At 38.4% G+C, this 25,677-nt stretch overlaps 1 pseudogene; it reads left to right on the top strand.

Moving 5' to 3' along the window:
* The window catches only part of LOC121646069, a 44,774-nt pseudogene continuing 19,097 nt past the window's right edge, over nucleotides 1-25,677 (top strand).

Consider the following 25,677-nt stretch of genomic DNA (forward strand, 5'->3'; position numbering starts at 1 on the left):
ATGACCTTCAGAAGGAGCTGTGTGGAAGACCTCGGAGCCCTGGCAGGAGTCTGCTGGTGCAGCAGCTCTGACAGATACAAGTGAGCTAAATCTCTTAAGGCTTTAAAAACTAGACAGAAAATTTTGTACTGAGTCCTAAAACTAACAGGAAGCCAATGCAAAGTAGCAGCACTGGGGTAATGTGATCTTTGACTGGAGGAAAATAACTAGACCTTCTTGACTCCTTTCATATCTGGTATTCTGTACTGTGGCATACAAAACAAGCCTGCAACAGGTGAAAAGGTTAGCCAACAAATAATAATATGATAAGAATAACACTCCCTGGATGACATAACCAGCTCTTGTGGTCTCTTCAGAACAAAGAGCATCTCTGAACACCTCCATCCCAGTTACCACCTACTGAGCCGTCTGCCTTCTGGTGGGACATACAGGAGGATCAAAACATGACTAATAAAGTAAAAAATAACTTTATCTCATGGGATCTCAGGATCCGTTTCTCTGGTCCTAACTCCCACTACTACATGCAATATATAGCCAATAAATCCAAAACCATCTCATTAAACATTTCCTCTTCACAAATTATTGTGACAGTTGTTTGTGATTATTCTCCATTGTTGCTCTGCATTATTGTTAGTTCATTCATTCATTCATTCATTCATTCATTCATTCATTCATTCATTCATTCATCAGTCAGTCATTTATTTATTCATTCATTTGCTTTAAGTTGTGACTGTCAGTTTTATTGCTTGTATTTCTGTACAACAACGGTAAAGGATCTTTAATCAAATCAAATTAAATTTTATTGTGCTTTTCATGCACAAATGCATTACATAATAAAAACAATGGAGGCATATTAAAAATTTAAAAAAAAAAACCTTCGCCGTATATAACAGCAATTTAAAAACACACACCTCATTATCATCTCTTTTACACACAATCACACTCACACAATGCACACTGATTTACTACGCTAGGAAAAAAATGGCCATTAAAAAAAAACTACCATAAAAACATAATAAGAATAAGATCTTTTTTTTTTTTTTACGTTTTTTGGATTATATCTTTTGATCGGCTTTCATCTTTATCAAAACAATTAAATTCTGAATAATTATTGGGATTTCCTTTGAATGGCAGTTTTATTACACAATGTTAATATTTTACATGAAAACCACCCAAAAAAATAACTTATTTTCTATATAAAAAGCATTGGTGGATTCAGGTTTTGTTGTTTGGTACTTTTTTGGGCTGAAGTTGTTTAAGAGATTTATACAGAAAATAATCAGTAAACATTTCTATCGTATAGACTTGAGAGGTTAGTAAAGTTCTTTTTTTTAGAATGTTCTGTTAAGCTATTCGAAAAATTAAGGGGTAAATTTCAAAGTGTGTCAGGCAAGATTTCCTTACACAAATTGTGTCACATGCATTAAAACAGCCACAATAATGACCAGATGAAGAGAGAAAATGTTCCCAAATGGTCAAAAATGTCCATAGTGATGTATGAGATATATAGCAACCAAATCTGCAAATCAGTTTGTAAAATACTTTGCCAGTTTATGCAGAAAACTTTGTTTTTAGGATAACACCACTTTGAAAAATGGTTTTCCCATTGTAGTAGTTTAACTGTACTGCTTTTAAATACCTCTTAATTCCACTGTGAATGAGCATTAATATGCCACTGATATTAAGTGAAGATCCTTGAGTATAACAGCCTTAGTTAAGTAGCAATGAGCTTATACCAACAAGCACACAGATAAATCAAACAAATCTGCTGTCTGATCCTTAGTAGGTCACTGCTTTACCCACCATCATCTCCCCCCTCCTGCCATTATGGCATAACTGGAAGTGTACGCTTATGTAAGGGTGGCAAGGTGGATAAAACACACAGCCTGGGGATGGGGAACGTGGGTGGGGTGTTGGGCAATGACCATCTGTAAAATGAAAACAAATGGGTTGTCATCCCCCAGGAGGAAATCTATCCCTATCTATTTGTAGTCATGAGCTGCTTGGTCACATGGACTCTGCCTTTTGAAGGTAGCGTGTGTAAGAAAGATGGCAGCCACTGATGGAAATGCAGTGGTCCCTGCTTGAGGAAATGTTGGATGCCCTATAAAGAAAATATGGGGCAAGCATGTTACTATTTCATAATTTTCACAACATTCTGAAAATACATGTGATTGAAAGGCAGCAGTCACATTAGAATGTAAACCTGCAACAAGGGTGAACAAAGTCTTTAAAGTGATCTTGAGTCAACTACAGCTGAGCATCGATAGTAAATTATTCAACCTTCCATTTTATAAATACCTTTTTCCTTTAATGTTCAGACAAAACTCTGTGAACTGAATTAAATAAGCCTAATTTAATTAAGCCTATTTATTTATATTCAATTTGCTATTGACAGTTTTTATGAAGGGTTATTAATCAAATCATATTTATTTTATTTAAAAAGCACTACCTGCCGAAGACAACAAAAAGTGCTTTATATGGTAAAACATTGTATGAATATTAAAGTAAAAACAAGCCTTCTTACACCAAAGTAACATAGCAATTAAAAGAAACAAAAAAGAAGAAGAAAAAAAAACACATCTCTCACACATGCACAAACAGAGCAGTTTACCCCCCATCGCACCCCACCCCACAGATTCTACACAAACATGAACTCCCTCTGAGAATAAAAATATTTAAAATGATAAATATCTGACTTGATACTGCTGTGAGGAAACAATGTCTTTGAGATCCAATCACAGCAGGATCCAGCCCATCCATGTTAACTGATGCCTGCCACCGCAACCACCCAGACATGGGCAGGCCAGAGTCCACACCACAGCCATAGGGCTGCAGTGCAGGACCCCCCAGCCACTTGGTCCAGGGCAATCACAGTGGCAGCAACCTCCAGACTGGTTTGAGCAGATTGAGACAACCTTTTACTATATGTGAAATTCTTACAAACAATGATATGCTTGTCTATCAACTATATCACGTTAGAGTTCAAGGGGGGGCAGAGCCTATCCCGACTACCATGGATGGAGAGCTGGGAAATCACCTGAAAAAATGGCTGGTAGAATTTTTCATTCCTATTTTACTTTATGATTTAAGCACTGAATGTAGGTATTCATAATTACAAAATATCTTCCTTAACCACTGCTTTACTGACATTAGTTAAGTAATTATTCCTAAAAGATGAACTCAGGAAAAACAATAATAGGCTCATCCCTCTAATAAAGCAGCATCTAGATCTTCTAGCTTCTTCCATCCGGCCTTTTGTTCAGATCCTAAGTGTCATTTCTGACTGGGAGATACCCTCAGATTGTAACTAAACAGTTAATACATAACTGGATCTTCCATATGAGGGGCCATGTGGGGCATTATTCATAATTACCATCTCACAGACATGTGAAATTTAAGTCATTCACACATAAAACTAAAACCTCACATACACAATACTGAAACTGCCTCTTATATACTATACTGAAATTTCCTCTCAACCGGACAACCAACTGTAAGTAAGTCTGAATGAGGACATGCTAACTAGGCACCTAGTACTGTCAAACGAAGACCCGGACAGCACTGTGAGTCATATCCTGGAGATCACTCTAAACGCAGGGGAAGAGTATGTTGTCCAGTGCTGTCCAGGTCTTCCTTGGACAGCAATGCATATCTTAATGGCCGCGTTATGCTAGGTGGCTAGTTAGCATGTCCTCATTTAGACTTGCTACTGTCACTTATAAGATTGCTGTCGCGTTACACCTAACCCGTATCTGCTGAGGCCAATACAGTCATAAACTAAAGATAACCTCATGACCACATCAATAGTATTAAACAATCCCACTGCCATCAAACAGATGCAACACCTGCTATGCTTTCTGCAAACAAGATGACAAGTTGAAAATGTCCGTGTCCCGGCCAAAAATTTTAATATAACGTTATAAATGCAACAACACAGTTACTATCTCAGCTGCATAAGCATGATACTTCAACACTGACTTAAACACTTAGAAAAGAAAACATTAACAGAGGGCTGAGACCTTCCTTTATCAAACACTGAGGAAAGGATGAGACAGGGAGCTGCATGAGATAATGGAGGAATGAAGCCTTGTTTACACTTACCTTCAAACACATACAGACAGCCAGCAGATGAAGCTCTTTTCGAATGCATTAATGTTTTGATGCAGTGAGTCCATGCTGTCGTATCACAGTGACAGTGTTTTATGAGGCTTTGATTTCACCATTTCTAACTTCCCTGAGATTACTTCCAGGCAGCTGAGTAGATATTAATACTGCTCTCCTACTTCTTACTCTTAAGTTTGTTTTGAAAATGTGCTCCTGTTTTTTTCTACTTTGTGACTTCCTTTTCAACTGAAATGACTTCCTTTTTAAGTGAAATTCGCTCTCTCACACACACTAGTAGAATTCCTTTCATACATACTAGTGAAATGTGATTTCAGAAATTTCACTATAGTGTGTGAATGATGTATGAGAGCATTTTATTATAGTATATAAGAGGAGATTTCAGTATGGTGTATAAGAGCATTTCAGAGTACAACTCTGCTGGGACACTTTTAACCCGGAAAGACAAACTGGTCCATATTAGGGATGAGAATCCTCACTACTGAGACCAATTTGATATGCATCCCAATATGCTGCCAGAGATAGAATACATTAGGCAAGGCAAAGTAAGTTTATTTGTATAGCACATTTCATGTAAAAGACTATTTATAGTGCTTTATATAATACATTAAAAGCTTTATGAGTAGGGATGCACCGCTCTGTGATAGGTACTGGTACCGATGTTAAAGAAATGTCTAGATTTGGTATTGGTGAAAATGGGCCTAAATCAGGGCTACTCAATTCGGTCCTACGAGGGCCGCAATCCAGCAGCTTTTCCATGTATCCCTGCACCAACACACCTGAGTCAAATTAATGAGTCATTGTATAGAACCTGATTGGCTGTTAGAGCCACCTAATTTGACTCAGGTGTGTTGGTGCAGGGATACATGGAAAACCTGCTGGATTGCGGCCCTCGTAGGACCGAATTGAGTAGCCCTGGCCTAAACCATAGGCTTAAACTATTTAGTGTAATTCTATGTCGTGCGCTTTGAGTGACATCATGTGCTAATGACACAGCACTCGGAGGATCACATTTGTGTTCAGAGTGGAGCAAGCAGGAATCAGCCATCTGGAAAATCTGCACAGTGAATGTTGCGAGAAGCTGGAGAAACCATCTTGAGCAGGTCACTGACACTGAATGGCATGTGTTTTTGTTTTTGTTTTTTTTTTTTTTTAATCAAGCTAGTAAAGCTATTGTTTTATTCAACAGCTTTTGTAATGGATATTTAATTTTAGGGCTTAAAGTATGTCAGCACTGCGCCGCATCTCCAGCTTGCAGAATTTTTGCAATGAAAGAACAACCAAAAAAAAGAAAGGAAAAAAAGAAAAAGACTATTTAATTGGTTGATGTGCGCTAATGTGGACTATTGTCATGTTGAGTTCATCTACCAATGGTGAGAGATGAATGCAGCTTTGCTCTAAATTAAACACATTAGTAACCAATCAGAAGATGAGCTGAGCCTTGAAAAATGTGGTTGAGAGACCAGCTTCACTTTAAATCTACACTAGACCACAGATAGCTATGACAGAGCAGAGACGTTGATGGATAGCTGTTAACGTTAACTAAAACTATGATCAAACTACGGTACATCAGTTTCATCGGTGGGATGGAGGGTAAATTAGTGAAGCCTGGTTATTACCTGTTATTTATTCTACAAATTTTCCCACACACGCTTTGTGCCTGTCAGCTGGTGGGAGTGTGCTCACCTGCATGTACATGTGCACATGTCTTTGCACATCGGGGTGAAGGAAAATTGTAAATGTGTGACCTTGTAGAGTTTAAAAGGACCTGCCATCATTTAGATAAGGTAAATAACATTAGGCACTGACACAGTAGGTCTGTTGGGCTGCAGTCGTCTGGTGACAGAGACACATAAAGCTGTGTATCGTCTGCATAACTGTGACAATTAATTTTAAAGTTCTGTAATATTTGACCCATTGATGAAACAGTGAACACAAAACAAAGAATTTACAAGCCCACATCTGATTTCTTAATAACATTGCAATTATTTTGACCTCTTTCTTTCCCTGTGAAGGATGTATTTGATTCTTGAAATCCAGTATGGTACAGACAGGGGATTGTTTTATTCCTACTAAACACTAAATCATAAACAAAAATGTTTTCTTTTTCATTACATTTGTTTTCAATATCATTTTCTACTTATATAATACATTTATATGGGCAATTTCTTTTTTGCATCTTAGAAAAATGAAAAAAAAAAAAACAGACAATTCACAACAGCCATTTTTGTCAGGTCCTTTTACCAATAATGTTCTTTATCTGTAATTTTACATTTTTTTAAACCACATAAAACTCAGCTATTTGCCAGGAATCAACAATATGATTAGTGTAAATAACTGCATCACAGTGTAATGCTCATACTACTGCCTGCCAGGCTGATGTGCTTGACCTGACACTCTTCTAGTTGGCTAACTGAGCAGTGAGAGCAGAAATCATTGAGATTTATTCTAAACTAGAAGCACTAAGAGAAAACAGATCAACTCATTGTACTTTTTTTTTCTTGGCCATTGAATATACATTCACTCATACAGCACGCATACATAGAGCTGCTGCCCCAGATAAACAGTGGAGAATGGATGAACTGAAAATACTTGAATGACAACATGACAAGTTAGATGAGAAGATAAGTGAGGCTAGAGGACCACTTTTGCATCTTGCATTCACAGACAGTTCTACAATCCCACAACAGGCCAGAAAGTCTCTAACAATCACTCCTTCAAACTAAAATACATCAGTAAGTGATGAATTTGCAGGTCATTTATTTAGGTAATGTGCATGTGTGTGTGTGTGTGTGTGTGTGTGTGTGTGTGTGTGTGTGTGTGTGTGTGTGTGTGTGTGTGTGTGTGTGTGTTGTGGGCATAGGCATCCAGGAAAGTTCATCAAGTCAACAAGATAATTAATGAATATTGTAAATGTCACAATGATGGGAGCCACTTGACAAGCAGACCTAAGAATGACTGCAGGAGAGATGAGTGAGAACATTCTCATCTTGGTTTTTATCCATCCATCCCCCTCTGAGTGCACACACCCAGACACACTCACATGCATGAACACTCATTCTCCACAGAGGCCAGACAACCCAAGGCTAAAACTTAATTCCAGCTGCCCCCCTCCTCACCCTTAACAACATTTGCTGCCATCAACTTCCATCTGCAGCCACTGTGGGAGACTCTTCCTGCAGCATAAAACCATCTTCCCTCCATGCGCATTGCTCTCCCCTCCCCTTTCCTTCGTCACCCCCCTCTCCCGACCTCCTACCAAAGTATGGGATGAAAAATGAACAGCCATTGTATTCTAGTTAGGACTTGTGTGAGCACTAGTTAATTGGGTGCCTTGGCCTGCTGAGAGGACTGGGAGTGAGCTACAAGGATGGGAGAGGGGATGGTTAGTCTGTAATGATAGGAAGAATGTGATTAAAATGAACCTGAAGATCAGTGGAGGGTGTTAACAGCAGGGAGGAGAGGATTCCTCCTCAGAGCACCGTGGTTCGTCGGGACACGACTACAACTTTCTTCAGACTGGTTACACAGGTGAAGCCAAGTTAGTCTTTTAAGTACAATACTACAAAATATATCTGCATACAGATTTTTCTCGTGCCTTTGCTTCTTCATTTGCTGCTACATTTTTTTAATTTTTACCCCCTGATGCCTGCTGTTGCAAATTTGGGACAAAACACTTTCATTTTTATTTCTTTTAATATAAATATTTCATTTATTTGCCTATATTTAGCAATATATATGTATATATATAGCCTATATATATGTATATATATATATATATATATATATATATATATTTGATTAACTACAGCTGCTCCCAAAAGGTCACTGCAAATGTCCTGAAAAACAGACAAAATCGACTCTTGACCAACAGTAAATAGGGTTCTTGGCTTTAATAATGCAGTTAGCTACTAAGAAAGATGATTTAGCACAGGTTATTGGAGTGGTGGGTGTTAATAATTGTTTCTGTCCTTCATATTCACATTCTCCCTTCAAATAATTCCAGTGGCTTGTCTTTTAATGCAGGTCTCTATGTGGCAAATAAGTTTTGAGGGTTTCATGGCTCCATTAGCTAGCCGGTTACAGCATATTACACAGACCCGTGTGGAGCATGTGAGTCACCTGTTGCGATATATATACATATACATATATGTATATATATATATATATATATATATATATATATATATATATGTATATAAACAAATTTAATGTACATATTTTAAATAACTGTGATTTTATTCTGGTAACAAATGACCCATGGCCTGGTACCATCCTCGGCTTTGTGGTTGGGGACCCCTGACTTATACTACACCAGGACCCATACCCTTCCTTTTCTTCCCACACCCCCTGCATCTGTGGAAATGTCAAAGAACAAAATGCAGCCATGTAGAAACATGGCAGTAACACTCTTAACAGAGCTGGCCCTTTAAACACCCTCTACCTCTTTATTCAAAACAGGGGCCTGATTTCTCACACTGGGGCTGATAAGAGGTTTGAAAAACAGGAACCCAATTGCCATTATCTGCCTCCCTTATTGTCTGTATTAACCTTCCCCCATGGTAACTTGTTTCCCCTGTAATGTTACACTTGTCTGGCCACAACACACTGCCGCTGAGAGCCAATTGCACCATGCAAATGAAGGCACAGACTATTGTGAAGGAAAGAGGCAAGAGAACAAGGAGACAGAGAGAGTATATGAGTGATAGAGAGGGGGGTTTATTAGAAAGACGTCCGCTATGCCAGCTGATTGTCTTGTCCACACATGGTAAAAGTGAAGCTTGTGGCAGGGAGTCAGTATATGTTTGACATGTTTGCTCAAACTTGTGTGTTAATTCGTGATTGAGGTCTGGAAAGAAGAAAGATTTTTTTTTCTTTTTTTTCAGTTTGGGAGGGTGAGAGGATTTTTTCAAGGCTAACTGTGTTTTTCTTCTTTAATAACAGCACAAAATAGAATGTAACTATAAAAACATCCAGTGTTGCCTTTAAATGACTATTGTAATGGTATCAATGCTCCCTATCCCTTGAACACAGCTCCTCAGGCCAGTTTATACTCCTAGCCTCTGAGCTGATAACTAGATGAGATACAACCTGTTTTATAAATTTTTGGGGTTTGCTCCATGATAATCAAACAAAACACATGTCATATGTTGATGGACATAGTGAGCTTGTGGTGTTCAGATATCCACCACCTATGCCACTTCCTCTTTTTGCTTCACTGGATGCTCCACTTGCTTTCATACTAGCTGTGTTTACATCAAGTACTTTTGATCCGTTTAAGCATTCAGAATAAAAAATACAGCTTGTCCGATCGACAATGTCCGATGTTTTCTATCCGATCCAGAGTTTTAACATGTTTACGTTTACGATCAACAGGAGAAAATAAGCATGCATGTATTCTGATGGTGTTTGTGGTGGATGCTTGAACCAGGTGGTGGTTAGGGGACGTGATGAGTTTCAGGAAAGATGTAAATAATAGTGTCAGAAAACAGAAGTGGACTGTGGTGGATACAATACTTCAGCTTGAAGCTCTGAAAGAGTTCGATTGTTGAGCATCTTGACCAGGGATGTCTAAAGTTGGTCCTTTCTAGCTATCGTAAGCAAACCACACCAGGATTCAGTTGCAACAGAGATCAGGGTTTCCTAAGCCAAAATGAACCAAACCATCCTGCCCTGAGCTAGACCCCTCCGTGGAAACAGGACTTAACCCTTTAAACCCTGCTAGATCTCTGGCGCCTCTGAACGCTATCATTGATATAATCATCAGTTTATCAGCAACAGTAGTGTGTAATTCTGTGGAGTAAACTGTGATGGATAGCTTACCTTTGAGGTGGTCTACAGAAGTCTTCCAGGCATTTATGTTCTGTCCAGGAGGTTTACAATCCAGCCACAAATTGTAGTGTTTATTTGGAGGTAAATCCAAAATTATGATCCATGATAACACAGTTGTTGATCATCATAATCACCATTATTTTCATCATAAAAAGATCACTATCATTATTATCAGTCAAATCAAATCAAACTTTATTAATAAAACACTTTAAATGGTGAAGGCAATACAAAGTGCTTTACATGATAAAAACAAACATGCATATTAAAATAAAAAAGCCTTCACACACTAAAATAGATAACAGCAATTAAAAAAAAAAACACACATTCATTAAAGTCTGACTCCCTACTTTCTGTCTCTAAACTGAATGTAGGTATAAAATACTAAAAGTAATAAATATCATTCCGCTGTGAGGAAACAAAATCATGGCGTTCTGTCCACACCAGGAACCCAATGTCTACAGAGACCACCGCCAATAACAACTACCCAAATCAGGACAAGATAGGGTCTACACTACAGCCGTGAGGCTGCAGTGCACAACCCCAGCCAGCGAAACAACACATAAAGTACATCATAAAATAATATACTAAAAATGTAATAAAGCTGAATAAAATGAAAATAAAATAACATAAAATGAAATTATATTAAATAAATTAAGGTCAAATAAAATTCAGTTAAATGCTAAGTTAAACAAAAGAAAACATTCTGTGGCAGGCTGTTCCACAGACGAGGACCATAATAATAGAAAGAGACCTTGCCATACGTTTTGGTCCCTACTCTTGTAACAGCTAAAAGGCTGATACCAGAGGACCTCAGGGTCAAAAGGCAGGATGCAATGAGGAAGACCAGTGTTGTTTTCGCCAATGATGACGATGACAAATTTATTTAGTTGACAAACCTTTTTTTCATGGCGATAACGAGACGGTGATGAGCTAAAAATGGCTCTCTGTTGACGAAAACATGACATTTGTGAGATTTCGTTGACGAGACAAGACGAAAATGTTCAAGGGCTGATTGTCCGACATTAAAATGCACAACATTTCTGCCTGTTGAGAGCGCAATCTGTCAGCTGCACCTTGGCCACGCCCACCACCAGACGTTCAGCGTACACAGACAAGCAGTTTATTCATTCATAGAGGAATCATGGCGGCATCGTTGACGAAGGGGTTTGGTGGTCGGAGGCAATGAAACGATAGATGGACATATTTTAACTATAATGCATCACAATTTCACTGGCAGACCATGTCAAGTTGAGCATGTGTTCCTCATCCTTTGCCCATATTTTGGGCATGTGTATGTTCAGGGTGGAGTATTGTGTTGCACCCCTGGACGTGGGGGTGGCTGGTAAAAAGATAGAAATGATCACACGGGAGACTCAGTGATGTTTCCTCGCGAATGGATTTACTCAAATTAGTAAACAACTCAATGAAACGCCAAGCTCGCAGTAGTAGGATATATAACCTCGTAGCATACATACAGCTTCTGGTATCATTTAAATAAGCACCAACTATTTCAACACACTAAATTATAACAGACATTGTAAAACACAAAATAACCCGCTTGACAATGTATAAACAAATGTCAAAAGTATTATACTAACACAAATGTTTGCTAATAATATTGCTATAGTGTACTTGCGCTAGCGCGGCTAACTTGTGAGGCTAATACACGAGGCTTATGCTAACACACTGGCTTAACCAAGCTAACATCTTCAATCCGTGACACACATTGTCATAACAGTACCCAAACTTACTTAGAACATCAGGAAAACAAACTAACAGTTGTCACAGTTATGTTTAGTGTTATTTACACATTACATACCTGGTAAAAAGATAGAAATGATCACAAGGGAGACTCATTGATGTTTCCTTGTGAACGGATTTACTCGAATGAGGAAATCCACTGAATCCCCTTGTGAGCATGCGCAGCGAGACAGTCGATCCCAGAGTAACGGATCGCTGTGAAACACGGCTTAAACAATCTCTTAGATTATCGTTTTAACTATTATTTCAGCCGTTTTAACTCAGTTTCCAACCATAAGTAATGAATTAATCATTTTTCCCCCCACATATAAACATTATCTCACCTCCTCAGTAAGAGGGCATATTACAACTTATCACAATTGCACTTCAGAAAATTCTCAGAAATAAAGCCACTGTTACCAAAGTAAGGATGTTGTTGCTCTTTGCTTTTTTGGAGTAATTGATTCCACAGTTAGCACTTTATCTCTGCAATGCATCACCCTGAGTAGATCAGAAAGTATTTGCTGTTGGTTGGGAAACCTTCTAAGTCTAAAACCATTTCTTTTAATTTTGTTATTATTGATGAAAATAACCAAACAACAAGCTCACAATGTGTTGCTATATGTTGAACTTATAGATCTGCTATTTTCTTGTGTGACATTTTTGCATGAAGTAAGGCATCAATTCATGAAAAAAGTTGAAATATAGAAATAAAAGATTTCTGTCTGACAGCAGTTAAGTATAGCACAGTAGCATTGCATCGCTGTTGGTGGGAAAGTCTCGGCTAAAGCTATCAATCGGGTAAAGGATCTGGTTATTATGTAAAAGCATTAAGGTTAACTTGTTTTAGTGAATTGCAATACTTGTATAACCTGGCAACCTTGATTCCACTTTTTAATACTTATTATTGACCTAAATTAATTTGTTAAAAGACTAATACTTTTTTAAATTTGACTAAAACTAGACTAAAACTATCAAACTTAGAAATGACTAAAATGTGACTAAAGCTAATAAGCATTTTCATCATGATGACTAAAACTAAGACTAAAACTGAGGTGCCTGCCAAAAACAACACTGGAGAAGACACCCGTCTGAAGAGAGTAGTTTACTACGTTTAAAAGCTCAGGCTCAGGCACTGTAAGATTTTAAGATTCTTATAGTTATTTATAAATGTTTTAATGCTCTTGGGCCTTCTTACTTATCAGACCTACTTTTAGATTATGAACCCTCCTGGACCCTGCGATCCTCCGGTACCGGCCTTTTGGTTGTTCCCAAAGTCAGAACCAAGATGTATGGTGAGGCCTCATTCCACCACTACGGGCCTCAACTGTTGAACATCCTGCCAGAGAACCTCAGGGCTGCAGAGACTGTTGATGTTTTTAAAAACAGGCTCAAGACCTTTCTTTTTAGTTTAGCTTATAGCCATGGGTGGGTAGTCATGGGTGGGCTGGCTTCCAGTGTGACTGCATCCCCAAGATATTGTTTCCTCACGACAGCCCCATGCTAATTGTTTTATTCTATTATTATTTTTTCAGAGACAGTTATTAGTGATGGGAGTCCATGTTTGTACAGAATGGGGTCTGGGCGGGTGGGGGGAGTGTGCATGTGCTTCATTTGTATGTGTGTGAGTGTGTGTACGATTGTGCCTTTTTATCCTTTATTCTATTCCTTGATGTGTGAAGGCTTTTAAATTTAGTTTTTAATATGCATAATTTGTTTTTATTATGTACAGCACTTTGTGTTGCTTTGTGCATGAAAAGTGCTCTATAAATAGAATTTGATTTGATTTGAACGAATCCATAAAATCCGTAAAATCTGAGCAGGGGTTTGGTCTAAAATGTCAATAAAATTTGCAGCCACTTCATAAGTAATCTGTCATGTCCTCAAAGTTCTTAACGGGGACTCCTGATTGTTAAAACTGGTGATGATAAAAAACACACAGCAGTGGTTTGACACAGCCAGGTCGACAACGGAGGACACACCAGTGAACGGACCATAGGTTAGGACCAGGTCCAGGGTGTGTCCTCTGTTGTGAGTAGGCTGTGTAACATGCTGTTTAAAACCCATACTATTTAAAATGTTTAAAAACTCACTGGTGTAGGAATCACTACTTTTATCAATGTGAAGATTAAAATCACTAGTTGATAAAATTCTGTATTTAATGTTCACAGTTGATAAAAACTAAAAAAAATTTTCTTTAATTTCTTTTTTCAGTGTTTTTTCTAAAACATACTGAAAAAGATGTATACTTAGAACTAACTTAAAACAAATTAGTGTAATTTGTTACAGCTAAATTTATTAGTTTGTCTCAAACTATATTTCTGATTTGATCAAACTGTAAATTTTGATTTAGTATCAGTAAAAAAAATATTTGTTTTCCCTGAATTATACATTTACTTTACAATAATATAGTTTTTAAGTTTCTTTCAAGGACCATAGAGCTTTTTATCACTTTAGTCCAAGTTGATTTTTTCCTCTTTGGTACAACTTAATTTTTTCACTTCGTACAAACCTAATAGTTTACATTACTTCAAAGTACATTTGTTCTTTGTACTTAGTTAATTGAACTGATGTATTTTTGTTACATGCATTTTAGTTAAGTTCTTCCAACTTAAATTTTTAGTTTGGCGTTATAAAATACAATTTCTAATTATACAAAGTTAAAGTTTGGTTTCTTATGGCCTAAAATAACATGTTGCTGATAAAGGTTCTCAAACATTAAATATGTTTTTTAATGTAAAGTATATCACAAGCCAATACTCAATACTTTTGGATAAAAGCAGAATTTAAAGGTAAAAACAAAATTAGTCACAAATAAAGCCTGCTGAAAAAGACAAATGTTCCTTTTAAGACCCATTTTATTACAGTGTGTTTTTAAACAAAGGCTGCCTTTTCCTTTACAAAAAAATACATTAAAATTTGAAGAAATTATGGCAGTGAAGTGATATAGTACAATTTAGACAACAGTCCCTGAAGAGAAATAAAAAATAAGAACACATCGGCTTTTCTGTCATCTCTGACTCCTACCAGGTAGTTACGGGTTTAAAACGAAACAAGACCTGTCTCTCCACTACAGTAACAGATTACACTGGCCTCAACAGCAGCTCAGACTTTTTCCCTCCATCTAAATACCAACATTGCCGTACCACATGACTAAATACTCCACAACTCCAAAGAACTGTTCTACACTGATCTTAAAACATGATTTCAAGTTACATTCCAACTACTTATCTGTATGGTTTGGTGAATCTACAGCATTTATTACAAAAATCTAATGGCAAGCATAAAGACACCAGCCAGAGTCCTCAAAAATTGTAGTTTCTGCTGCCACGAGTATCTCCACAACCACATTTTGAGTGACTGAATGAGTGAGACACAGCAACCAAACATCAACATGTAAACATTACTTCAAAAACAAATATTCACAGCTAGTAAAAATGTATTTTAAGTGATGGAATATAAGCAGTAGCAGATGTGCCCATTTCATGTTGTAATTGGTGTCATATCAAATGTGTACTGATGTCATTAAATTAGAATCAGAACAATTCCTCACCTCATCCATTGTGAACAACACAGGCCATCTCACTTTCAGCTCATCCACTTCTAACTCCTTCTCCACAATTTCCCATTTTCACATTGGATATGTCTGGGCCATTTGATCCTTTATGTTTAAGAAGCTCTGATATTCATCAAACAGAAGTGCCACAGTCTTTGTATGTCCACTTTCATTGGTGGGTTAGAGGGAAAAAAACAAGACCCATCTTACCCATTTGCTACTTTTTTCAAAAGGTACATAAAATCTGTGTGTTTGATCTATTGCAAATTTGTGTATTCAGTTACTTCTACAAGAAAACTTTTTTAGGCATAAAAGCAATTATCAGTCTGACAACAGGTGTTATAAACTGTCCCAGTTTCTTTTCAATCAATCACTTCATTCTAAACACAAGATTCACTGAAAAAGCACATGTGGTACGACAAATATAAAAGTAATAACTTTTTTATAACATGCCCTTACCCTTTTATTGATTTAATTTTAGTCTTTTTTATTTATTTATAAGACCAATTTAAATTAAAGATTTAATCGATATTTTGCTTAGTCTTTTTGCATATTTTTATTAGATAAATGTGAAATTATGTAATAATTATTAAAATATAAAATATATATACCCACAAAGTGAACCTATCACCCAGTTTTCATACCTTTACTAATAAAATGTATTGTTATTTGTATAGTAACATTTGACTTGAGTATACATCTTTAAAATATCCAAAACAATTTTCTAACATGCTGCATTTGGGGTGTGTCAATCCTATTACAAAATTCATGCAATAGGTTTTCACAGTTATTTATTTTCTGATTTATCCAGTTCAGTAATGTAGCTAAACCTGTGGACTTTTCAGAAAACCAAAGGAAACCTGATGTCACAAAAGACGAGATGAGATTTCATAAATTGTTTTTGGCATGAGAACAATTAGCATTATTGCTATCTGTCATTCTAACTATTTACTAGGTCAGACCTGTTCAACTCAGCACCACAAGTGGCCGCAGTCCTGCAGGTTTTTGACGTTTCCCTGCTTCAACACACCTGACTCTGCGTTGAATAACCCTGACCTGGGGCTTGAATAGCCCGGGTCAATTGTACTTCATTTGTTTGCATGGGTACAACGGCAGACTGCGCCACATGCAAACCTCTAACTCGGTGGTCCCCAGACGTTTTGAACCACAATCCCCAACATAACTTGCGTTTGCTGCTCTGACTGAAGGGTCGCTAACAAGCTTATACAGAACTTGGACATGCAATTAATGAACTATTCCATTTGAATCAAGTGTGTTGCTGCAGAGCATTATCTGAATCCCACATGACTGCGGCCCTTGAGAATTGGATTTGTGATCCCTGATACATGATGTTACCACATTAAAATTCCTTATCCCACTAAATCAACAAAGATAGCAAATAAACAATCTGGGATATAAAGAAATCTGTTAAACATAAAAACTGGCAACGCCTTCTGGTGTGTCCATCACCTTCATGCTAATCTGATCAGACTCACTGTTTAAAGGATAGCACTGGTGCAGGGATTAAACTTTTTGTCTTAGGGTGTGCAGACATGTCTGCTATATTTCTGCTATATGCTATAGCAGGCATAAGTGCTTCTACCATATTACATTTGGACATTTAATTTGTTTTTAATACAGTACTTTTACTCCAAAGGCTTTATGCTATTTGCAGTAATATGAAAGTAACAGAGATTTTCAGCTGCAAGTGCAAAATAAAACATCCCTAGAATTTCAGCTTCTATGCCTCGTTCAAGTTTGTGACCTGCTGTCTGTCTGCGTCTCAGCCAAGCGGCAAACTTGACCTGTAAAATGTCAAGCCTATGCGAAAGTGCAAAAAATTGCAGTTCACCCCTCATCCACTAGGGGGCTGGCTCCAAAACAGAGTCAATCCCCATAGACTCCCATGTTAAAAAGACCAACTTCACACAAACATGTTAAAAGCCTGGTAGTAAAACCTGTTTTCGGATTAATAAGTCAAGTTTACCTTCATGACAACTGTGAGGGGGGGTGAACTTTTTTTTTTTTTATGTTATTTAATCTTGAAATTCGGCATAATTAGGGGCGTGTCCTTTTGATATCCACAGCGAGAAGGGAGAGTGCAGCACAAACGTTGTTTTTAGCCGGCTAACATCGTGCCTTTGCTTTGGCCCACCTACCTCCGTTAGCTGGTTAGCTACTGTTAGCTCTGGGTTAGCTTGAATTTGATGGGTGTCAATCAACCTTCACAGTCTCCCTCTCAGCTCCACCTCTTTGTCCATTTTTGGATTTTTGGAATAACAACATGTGTGATGCTGCCAAGATGGCAATGGTGGGAACCGCCCAATGAGCTTCAGTTCAGCTCTTCAGAAACCTACGGGTGACGTCACGGAGGCACCATCCATCTTTCATGGTTAAGCTAAGAAAGGCCAGCCTTAGTGCCACAGGGTGAAGCGGAGGTCTTTGCAGGAGCGGCAGTGGTGGTGGCGTTCCTCGTCGGAGCAACAGCAGCAGTGGAAGCTGAGGACACTGCATGAGTGACCGCTGGAGTGAAGTGATTGCTCTCATGAGTGTTCCTCATGAGAGCAATGGCTGAAGTTGAGGCTAAATTTCCCGTTGCAAGGAAGGAGGTGATGATTTTATGCTGCTAAGAGACATCTAATCTCACCTGGAAAGTTCCATGTGTGTATGAACAGAAGAAAAATAATGGTCCTCTATGGCTGGAATAAAGTCAAGAAGTTGTTTTTAAGCATGGTAGTGCCAAAAATCAGCTGAGTTAGTGTTGGTTTTTATGAGGATAGTTGCATAAATAGTACCATAAATAACGGTAAATAGCAAAAATACTTTGATTGTTTGGTCTTGATTAGATTAGATTAGATTAGATTAGATTAGATTAGATTAGATTAGATTAGAACAGAATAGACAGACCTCATCGTCATTTTGTACAGAGCAGGTATATACAGAACGAAATATTGTCTGCATAGGTTTCAGTTTACTGTATACAGATGTGAAGGATGCATTTAAGTGCAGGTGATGATAAGGTGTAAAACTTTGAATATTTGTATTATATATGCAAAAATGCTAAAATAAATTAACATTAAGTAGTAATAATAAATAGTAAGTAAGAAAGAAAAGGAAATGTAGCAGGTAGGGCAGTGATGTCCAGTAACAGTGAGAGCTGTTCATGATTTTATGAGTTGAACAGTCTGATGGTCTGGGGGAGAAAGCTGTTGTAGAACCTGGTGGCCCTGCATCGAATGTCTTCGCTTGCTCCTCTGTTGGCTTGAGCTGCTAGATGAGTCCACTGCTCCATTGGTTGCTGGTCTTGCTGCCGTTGCCCTGAATTAATAATGTCTGGATTTTGACTGGGATTTAAGTGGTTGAACTTCTACAGGCAGTTTTACATTACATTACAAAACATTAATGCTGATTCTTCAACCAGCTAGTTCATCTGGACACATTCACATCAGTCTGAGTACTAAGACCAGACTCTAGATGTGACTCCACACCATCAGCCACTATTTCATCACCCTTCTGATTCACTGTCACTTACAACAGTCTTTCTCAATTCCCACCCCCTTCACCTCGTCTCTGAGGCAGTGTTTTAATTCATGCCCAGCATAGGAAGCACTCAATACAACCCACTGTCTGTGGTGCAGTAGATAGCTATTAATGAGAAGAGCCCCCCCTCTTATCTCTTTTCTTCTGCCCCCCATTATCTGGGTGCAGTCTATAAGCGTGCAGTTACCTTACGAGGTCCGATAATGCCCCAATAGGCATCGAGCACTGATGAGCTTTCTATACAGTGGGACATGCACAATGCCACTATCAGGAGAGCAGACCTCTGGTTAAAAAAAAAAAGAAAAAAGATGGATGCAGTCACACAAACAGTGCTGGCTTGCTCTGAATATCCTGCAAATTTACAACAGCGGCCCCCATCGAAACACGACTTCTCAACGCCTGATTCACTCGCCTCCTCTCTCTTCCTGTCAGCAGCAGCAGTTTCTTATCTCCCCCTCTTCCCTCTTCTGCCTGGGAGATAACAGTAATTCTTCTCCATGCTGTATCCCCCCCACCACACTTGTACGCACACACCAGCACACACACATGAACACACATACATCCTGAAGTTCATGCATCTCTCATTAAGATTTCCAGTTCCAGCATATAGTAGCATGTAGCCCACACACACACACACACATATTACTTTCATAGGGTGACAAACAGATGAGTGCGGGCACGCTCATTTGCACACACAAAACACAAACACACACCCTTCCCATCCTCCCAACCCCTCCCAAGCCGAACACAGACATGCTGGCAATGTCTTTCTGTTCAGTCAAGATAAAGGGTTAAGGCTGCACTTGGATGGCCCTTCTTTGTAAGACTGGGGGTTGAGGGTGGGGGGGTGGGATAAAGGGTGGGGGGGTTAAATCAGGAATTCAAGTACAGATTATTTTATCAGTTATACAATGTAAAGAAACTATTATTCCCCTCCATTCACTTTATGGACCATTTTATTTTCCTGATCCAGCTTCCTTCTTCCCTTCTTCCTCTTTCTCTGTGTTTGACTTTATACATTCTATTCATATAAATAGTTATATATCTGCTGTATAAATATGTCTTTGTATAGATACACACACACACACACACACACACACACACACACACATATATATATATATATATATATATATATATATACATATATATAAGGGATTATCATGACTTGATTCGACTTAGATGTCCAACATTCTTGAAATGATATCAGGGTTGCATCAACTTTCTCCCCAAAATTTTCTTTTTTTACAGGATTACTTGTACATATATTTCCTGATCTGTGGCCATTGTGGCAGGTAGGTTCCTAAAGTTACCAGCCAGACTTTTATGGTGTCATAATGGCTCTTCATTTATTGTCACTATGATCTTCTGTTTTAGCCTAATTTAGCAGTTGTGTAATATTGTAATCCAATCTAAATGAACAACTGGAAATGGAACCACAGCTAAAAGAAAAACAAGTCTGAACATCCCTCTTTTCGTCTGTTCGAGCAGGGAAACACACCCGATGACAGAAACTCACCTCCAGATATTGTTCCCTTTGTGGTCACACACCTTTAATATTCATCCTGCTGACCTGTTACCTTCTAACTAATAAATCCTGAAACTTTAATCTTTCATTATCGGACATGTGTTTTTTTTTTGTTTTTTTTTTCTTACGTTGTTTAATTTGAGATTTGCAAGTAATGTTTTAACTGCTGTTTAATGGGAATACTGTGTCAAAAGTCAGCTTATATGCTTCAAGAAGGTTACAACATTTTCTTTTTCATATAACAGTGTTCAATGTGCTTTTAAATTCATTCTTGACTTTTGCACATAACAATACGATTAATTGCCATTAAAAATGTTAATCATTGCCCAGCACTAATACGTACATACTGGTTATATAAGTGTATATATCCAGTATGTATGCTCTTGTGTGTGTGTGTGTGTGTCTATTTGGCTGCAGCCTGGAGTGTTGCAGCCAGATAAAAGAATTAGTGGATGCATACAGGAACTGGGATGCTAAGTATAGCTGGGAATTATAATGTCTATCTCTGTAGCTGTTGGCTGATCCACTCGCGCTAGTCGAGCTTCACACTCGTAAACAATTTAATCTTTTCACTACAGTTTAGTGAAGGAGAGAAGAAGGAATGAAAATGAGAGCGAGAGAAAAAAAAGCGTTGAGAAGTTATGGACATTACTATCCTGCGCTCGCCGCTCTTTTTTCTGTTTTTCTTCCCCCATATCCTCTCACAAACCTCTCTTTCTAAACAAGAAACCTGACGCAAATGCTTGTAAGGTGCTAGAAGATTGAATCAGCTCACTTTCATTTTCCTCCCCTCTCCACCATTCTTTTAGGCCCTTCTTTCCCTCTATTTTTTTCTTCTTCGTGGAATCCTATTGCACCCTCCCTTTCCCATTCCCACCCCCACATCCCTCGCTCTCTTTTCTCCACCTTTTTGAAATTGAAGATGTGTCGAGGCTTGGGCTTTTGGGCCAGAGTCTATTTTGGAGCTGTAATAAAATTCATAGCCTGACACACTCACACACAGACACAGACACACACACCTGTTCTAGGGAATCACACTACAGTATATAGTGGTCTCTTGCTGTATTACCTTTAAACCATCCCTCATATGTGCAGCACTTCAGCAGCCACACCATATTTTGTAACAGTGTACTGTCTTTATTCATAGTAAACTATCAATTCACAGCCAGCTGTGGGGAGATGCCAACACACACTCAGTGATGTTGATTAACCGGCCTTCATGGAACCAACATCTTTGTTTCTTAAGATGAGTTCTTTTGGCTCAATTTCTGTTTTTTGGCTACAGCATCTGAACCAATTTTAATGTTCTTCATTAATACTGAATTAAAGGATGAAGGTAGGCTGTTTTGTGTAGAAGTTCGAACCTTTTGTTTGGGACATTCTGTCACTGGAAGCTCTGATCATGGCTATTTGTTGATTGTTTCCAGATGATGCTGCAGAGGGGGAAAAAAGAAAAAAGAAAGATTTTATTAGAGCAAAATGACCAAAATGACTTTGAGCATTTTTGTTTAATTTTTCCTTTTTGGGCTGCACATTGGTGTGGTGGTTAGCTCTGCTGCCTTGCAGCAAGAAGGTCACTGGCTCAAAATAGTGTTCATATAAAATTTAATATTAGTATAATTAATATTTCGATAAACTGTAAATATAAGCTTTTAAACTTACTTTTATATTCCCTTTAATTCGTTACAACAAACCCAGATCACCTCCATAACAGCATGTCTGACTCATTGTGGTTCAAAATAACATCACTTGTCAATCACTGACAATCACAATCTGCATGGAAACCTGGAACACCACTGAATCGTTGCATCGATCCAGAACCAAAGAAGGTTTAAGTAGAACCGGTAAAATTCTTCCAGCACTACGGTGAAAATGTTTCATTGGACTGCAGCCAGGACAAGATGTTTGTGTAAAGTAGCTAACAGTAGTGTGAAGCCAGAACATCTCCACCAGCATTTTAGCAAAAATGCCTTATTTCCATCAGCAGGTCCGGGTTGGTCCAGGACAGCATGGTATGGTTTGGTTCAGTAAACCCTGAACGCTGTTGTGTTTCCACAGTCAACCTTACCTTTACCTTGTAGGGATAGCGATAGATGCGTCAGCTATGTGATCACACAATCTCATAGCAATGCAATGCCTACCTTGGATTAGAACAAAATGAATGTGACCCAGACCCACTGGCTCAGTGGGTAGAGTGGTCATCTTGTAACCTGAGGGTTGCTGGTTTGATCCTAGGCCTGTCGAGCTCAGGTCCTCTGTCTCCTGGATCGCTGATTACCTGACAGACAGGCCGCAGTTTGTCCGGCTGGGCGGTGTCCTGTCTGATGTGGTGATGAGTGATGTAGGAGCCCCGCAGGGCACTGTGCTCTCTCCATTCCTGTTCACCTTATACACCACAGACTTTCAGTACAACTCAGAGTCATGTCACCTTCAGAAATATTCTGACGACTCTGCAGTTGTTGGGTGTAGAAGTGATGGACGGGAGGAGGAGTACAGGGGGCTGGTGGACGGATTTGTGGCGTGGGCAGGTAAGAATCGCCTGCTGCCACACGCAATAAGACTGTTTAACTCATCATCATGGTCTCAGAGATAACAATATGAGTGACTGTTTTAACTGGTGAATTTTTGCACTGACTGGATCAACCTTGCACAGTTAAACTCCTCATCTTCACTACTAATCATTGCACTGGATTATATTATTTGCTGGCTATTCTCACTCTTACTGTGTATAGCTAAATATCTCCTTGTATAAGTCTTGTAAATATTGAAATTTTTATACTGTTTTCTATTTTTTTTTGCTACCTTAAGAAGCACAACTGCTAAATGACTGTACTGCTGCAACACCTAAATTTCCCAGCTTGGGATGAATAAAGTACTTCTATCTTCTATCTATCTATCTATCTCATGTCGAGGTGTTCCTGAGCAAGGCACTGAACCTGATGGGTCGTGGTTGAGCGCCTTGCATGGCAGCTTTCGCCATCAGTGTATGAATGTGTGTGTGAATGGCTGAATGTGATGTATGATGTAAAATGCGTTGAGTATCATTCCAGGTACAGTAAAGTGCTGTATAAATACAGACCATTTACCATTTAGAAACTAAAGATGAGAATGGTGTCTATGGAGCAGGTTGTCTTCTTTCTTGTTGCCTTGTGGCTGAAATCAGCAACAACAAAAGGAAAGTAAATAAATAAACAAGAGGACTGCTCTAAGAGTTTGCATTCCAATGTATTTATTTGGTGACATAAAATGCTGTTCTGTTTGTCTTCAGGCTAAAATGATGTTTTCTTGGACTAAAATAAAGACTAAATGCTCGACTTATAGTTGACTAAAACTTGACAAAACAAAAATGAGATGAGGTTGACTAAATGTGATAAAAACTAAACTGGACTAAAACTGAGACTAAATTTAAAAATGACTGATAAAATGAACACTACTTGGTAAGATTGGGACCCAAACAAAAGGGTCCCAAAAACGTAGGATGGTTTGGGTTAGATATTCTGGCACCCTTCCCAGTTTTTGCCAGTGGAAATGCAAAACATAAAAAAAAAAAAATATATATGCATAACCCGTTTGTTCGGCACTGTACTGTACCTGTCATGCTGGGAAGACACCTGAGTTTTTTTTAGGAGGACATTTACGAAGTCTTCAAGCTAAAAGTCCTCTACCACATCATCTAAAGCCCTGGTGTTTTTGCTGGTACATAGAGCAGATAAACCATGATGTTTGAAGACCTGCCAATGTTCTGGCAGAGTTGATGATAGACAAAAACTCAAATGTGGTTCCAAAGCAGACCCTAGCCATTTTGGTTAAATAAACGAGATTATGGCTTACAGCTTATAGCAGGGAGCTTTACAGAATGTATTTTACTTTGTTTAGAACACAGATACTTTTTGACAGCTTGCTTTGTGCAGGTTTTATATGTGACTTCCAGTTTTTTTTTTTTTTTATCATCACTTATTACCCCGAGAAATTTGTTTTCATGTACTCTTTCAATGTCCACTTCATCTACTCATATCTGTACTTGTGTGTTCATGTTGCTTTTACTGAATAACATGAATTTAATTTAACCTAAGTTTAATGATAATTTATTACTATCAAACCACATTTTCAGTTTGCACATTTCATTTGTGATCGTCCTCAGCAGACTATGTAAATCCCCCCTTGAACAAAAAATATTTGTATCATCAGCAAATAATACAAATTTAAATTTTTCAGAAACTTTGCATATATCATTAATATACAGTATAAACAGTTTTGGATCTAAAACAGACCCCTGGGGGACGCCACAAGCGATGTCCAAGCATGACGAAGAATATTCCCCCAGCTTCACATATTGTTTTCTATTTGTTAAATAGCTTTTCACCCAGTGCAATAATCCCATATCGTTCTAGTTTATTGATTAATATGTTATGATTAATTGTGTCAAATGCTTTTTAAGATCTATGAATATTCCAACTGAATGCAATTTATGATCAGTAGCGTTTGTAATCTCCTCAATGGATTCTATTAATGCCAATGATACTGACCTGTTTGTTCTAAAACCGTCATGACTTTCATAAAGTAGTTTGTGTTTGTTTATGAACTTGTCTAATCTGATACAGAATCATTTTTCGAAGATTTTGGAGAATTGTGGAAGAAAAGAAATAGGCCTGTAATTTGTGAAGTGGTGTTTATCCCCAGTTTTGTACAACGGCACAACCTTGGCTATTTTCATTTCGTTAGGAAATGTGCCGGCAGGTAAGTGACGGGCGGCAGGTAAGTGACGCTAATGCTGTGGGTGACGTAGTTCCGGGGGAGACGGCAGATTCAAACTAGGCGCCCAAACATTTCTACTTTCATTCGATTGTATTTTGTGCCAACCTAATTAAAATATTCTTTAAAGTAGGACTATAGTGTCTTTAAAAGGTACACTCTGGAGCACAGCGGGGAGGATTTGGCCAGCCTGACAGATTTTATAGATCGTTGTTACGACAGAATCGTCATGGGGAAACCAAACAACACCTCCACCCCCTCCACCTCATCTAAATCCAAGAGACAGCGAAATGAGGATTCACCTGGAGCTATTTCACCACCGGGGAACGACTCAACAGATGTTCTGATCTCCATAGATAAGAAACTCAGTAGTTTTGATGCGCGTTTGAGTCTGGTAGAAATTCTCCACAAAGAGTTCCAGGCGCTACGTGAATCATTAGAATTCAGCCAGAAGCAGGTGGAAAGTCTGGCTGCAGAAAATGCCGGTCTCAGAGAGACAGTAAAATCCCTCACCGAGGGCTTGACCCGTCTCTCAGATGAAAATAAGAAGATTAAGGAAACGGTGATCGATCTGCAGGCGCGGAGCATGAGAGAGAACCTGGTA

The sequence above is a fragment of the Melanotaenia boesemani genome, chromosome 9, assembly GCF_017639745.1.
Source record: "Melanotaenia boesemani isolate fMelBoe1 chromosome 9, fMelBoe1.pri, whole genome shotgun sequence".
Taxonomy (NCBI): domain Eukaryota; kingdom Metazoa; phylum Chordata; class Actinopteri; order Atheriniformes; family Melanotaeniidae; genus Melanotaenia; species Melanotaenia boesemani.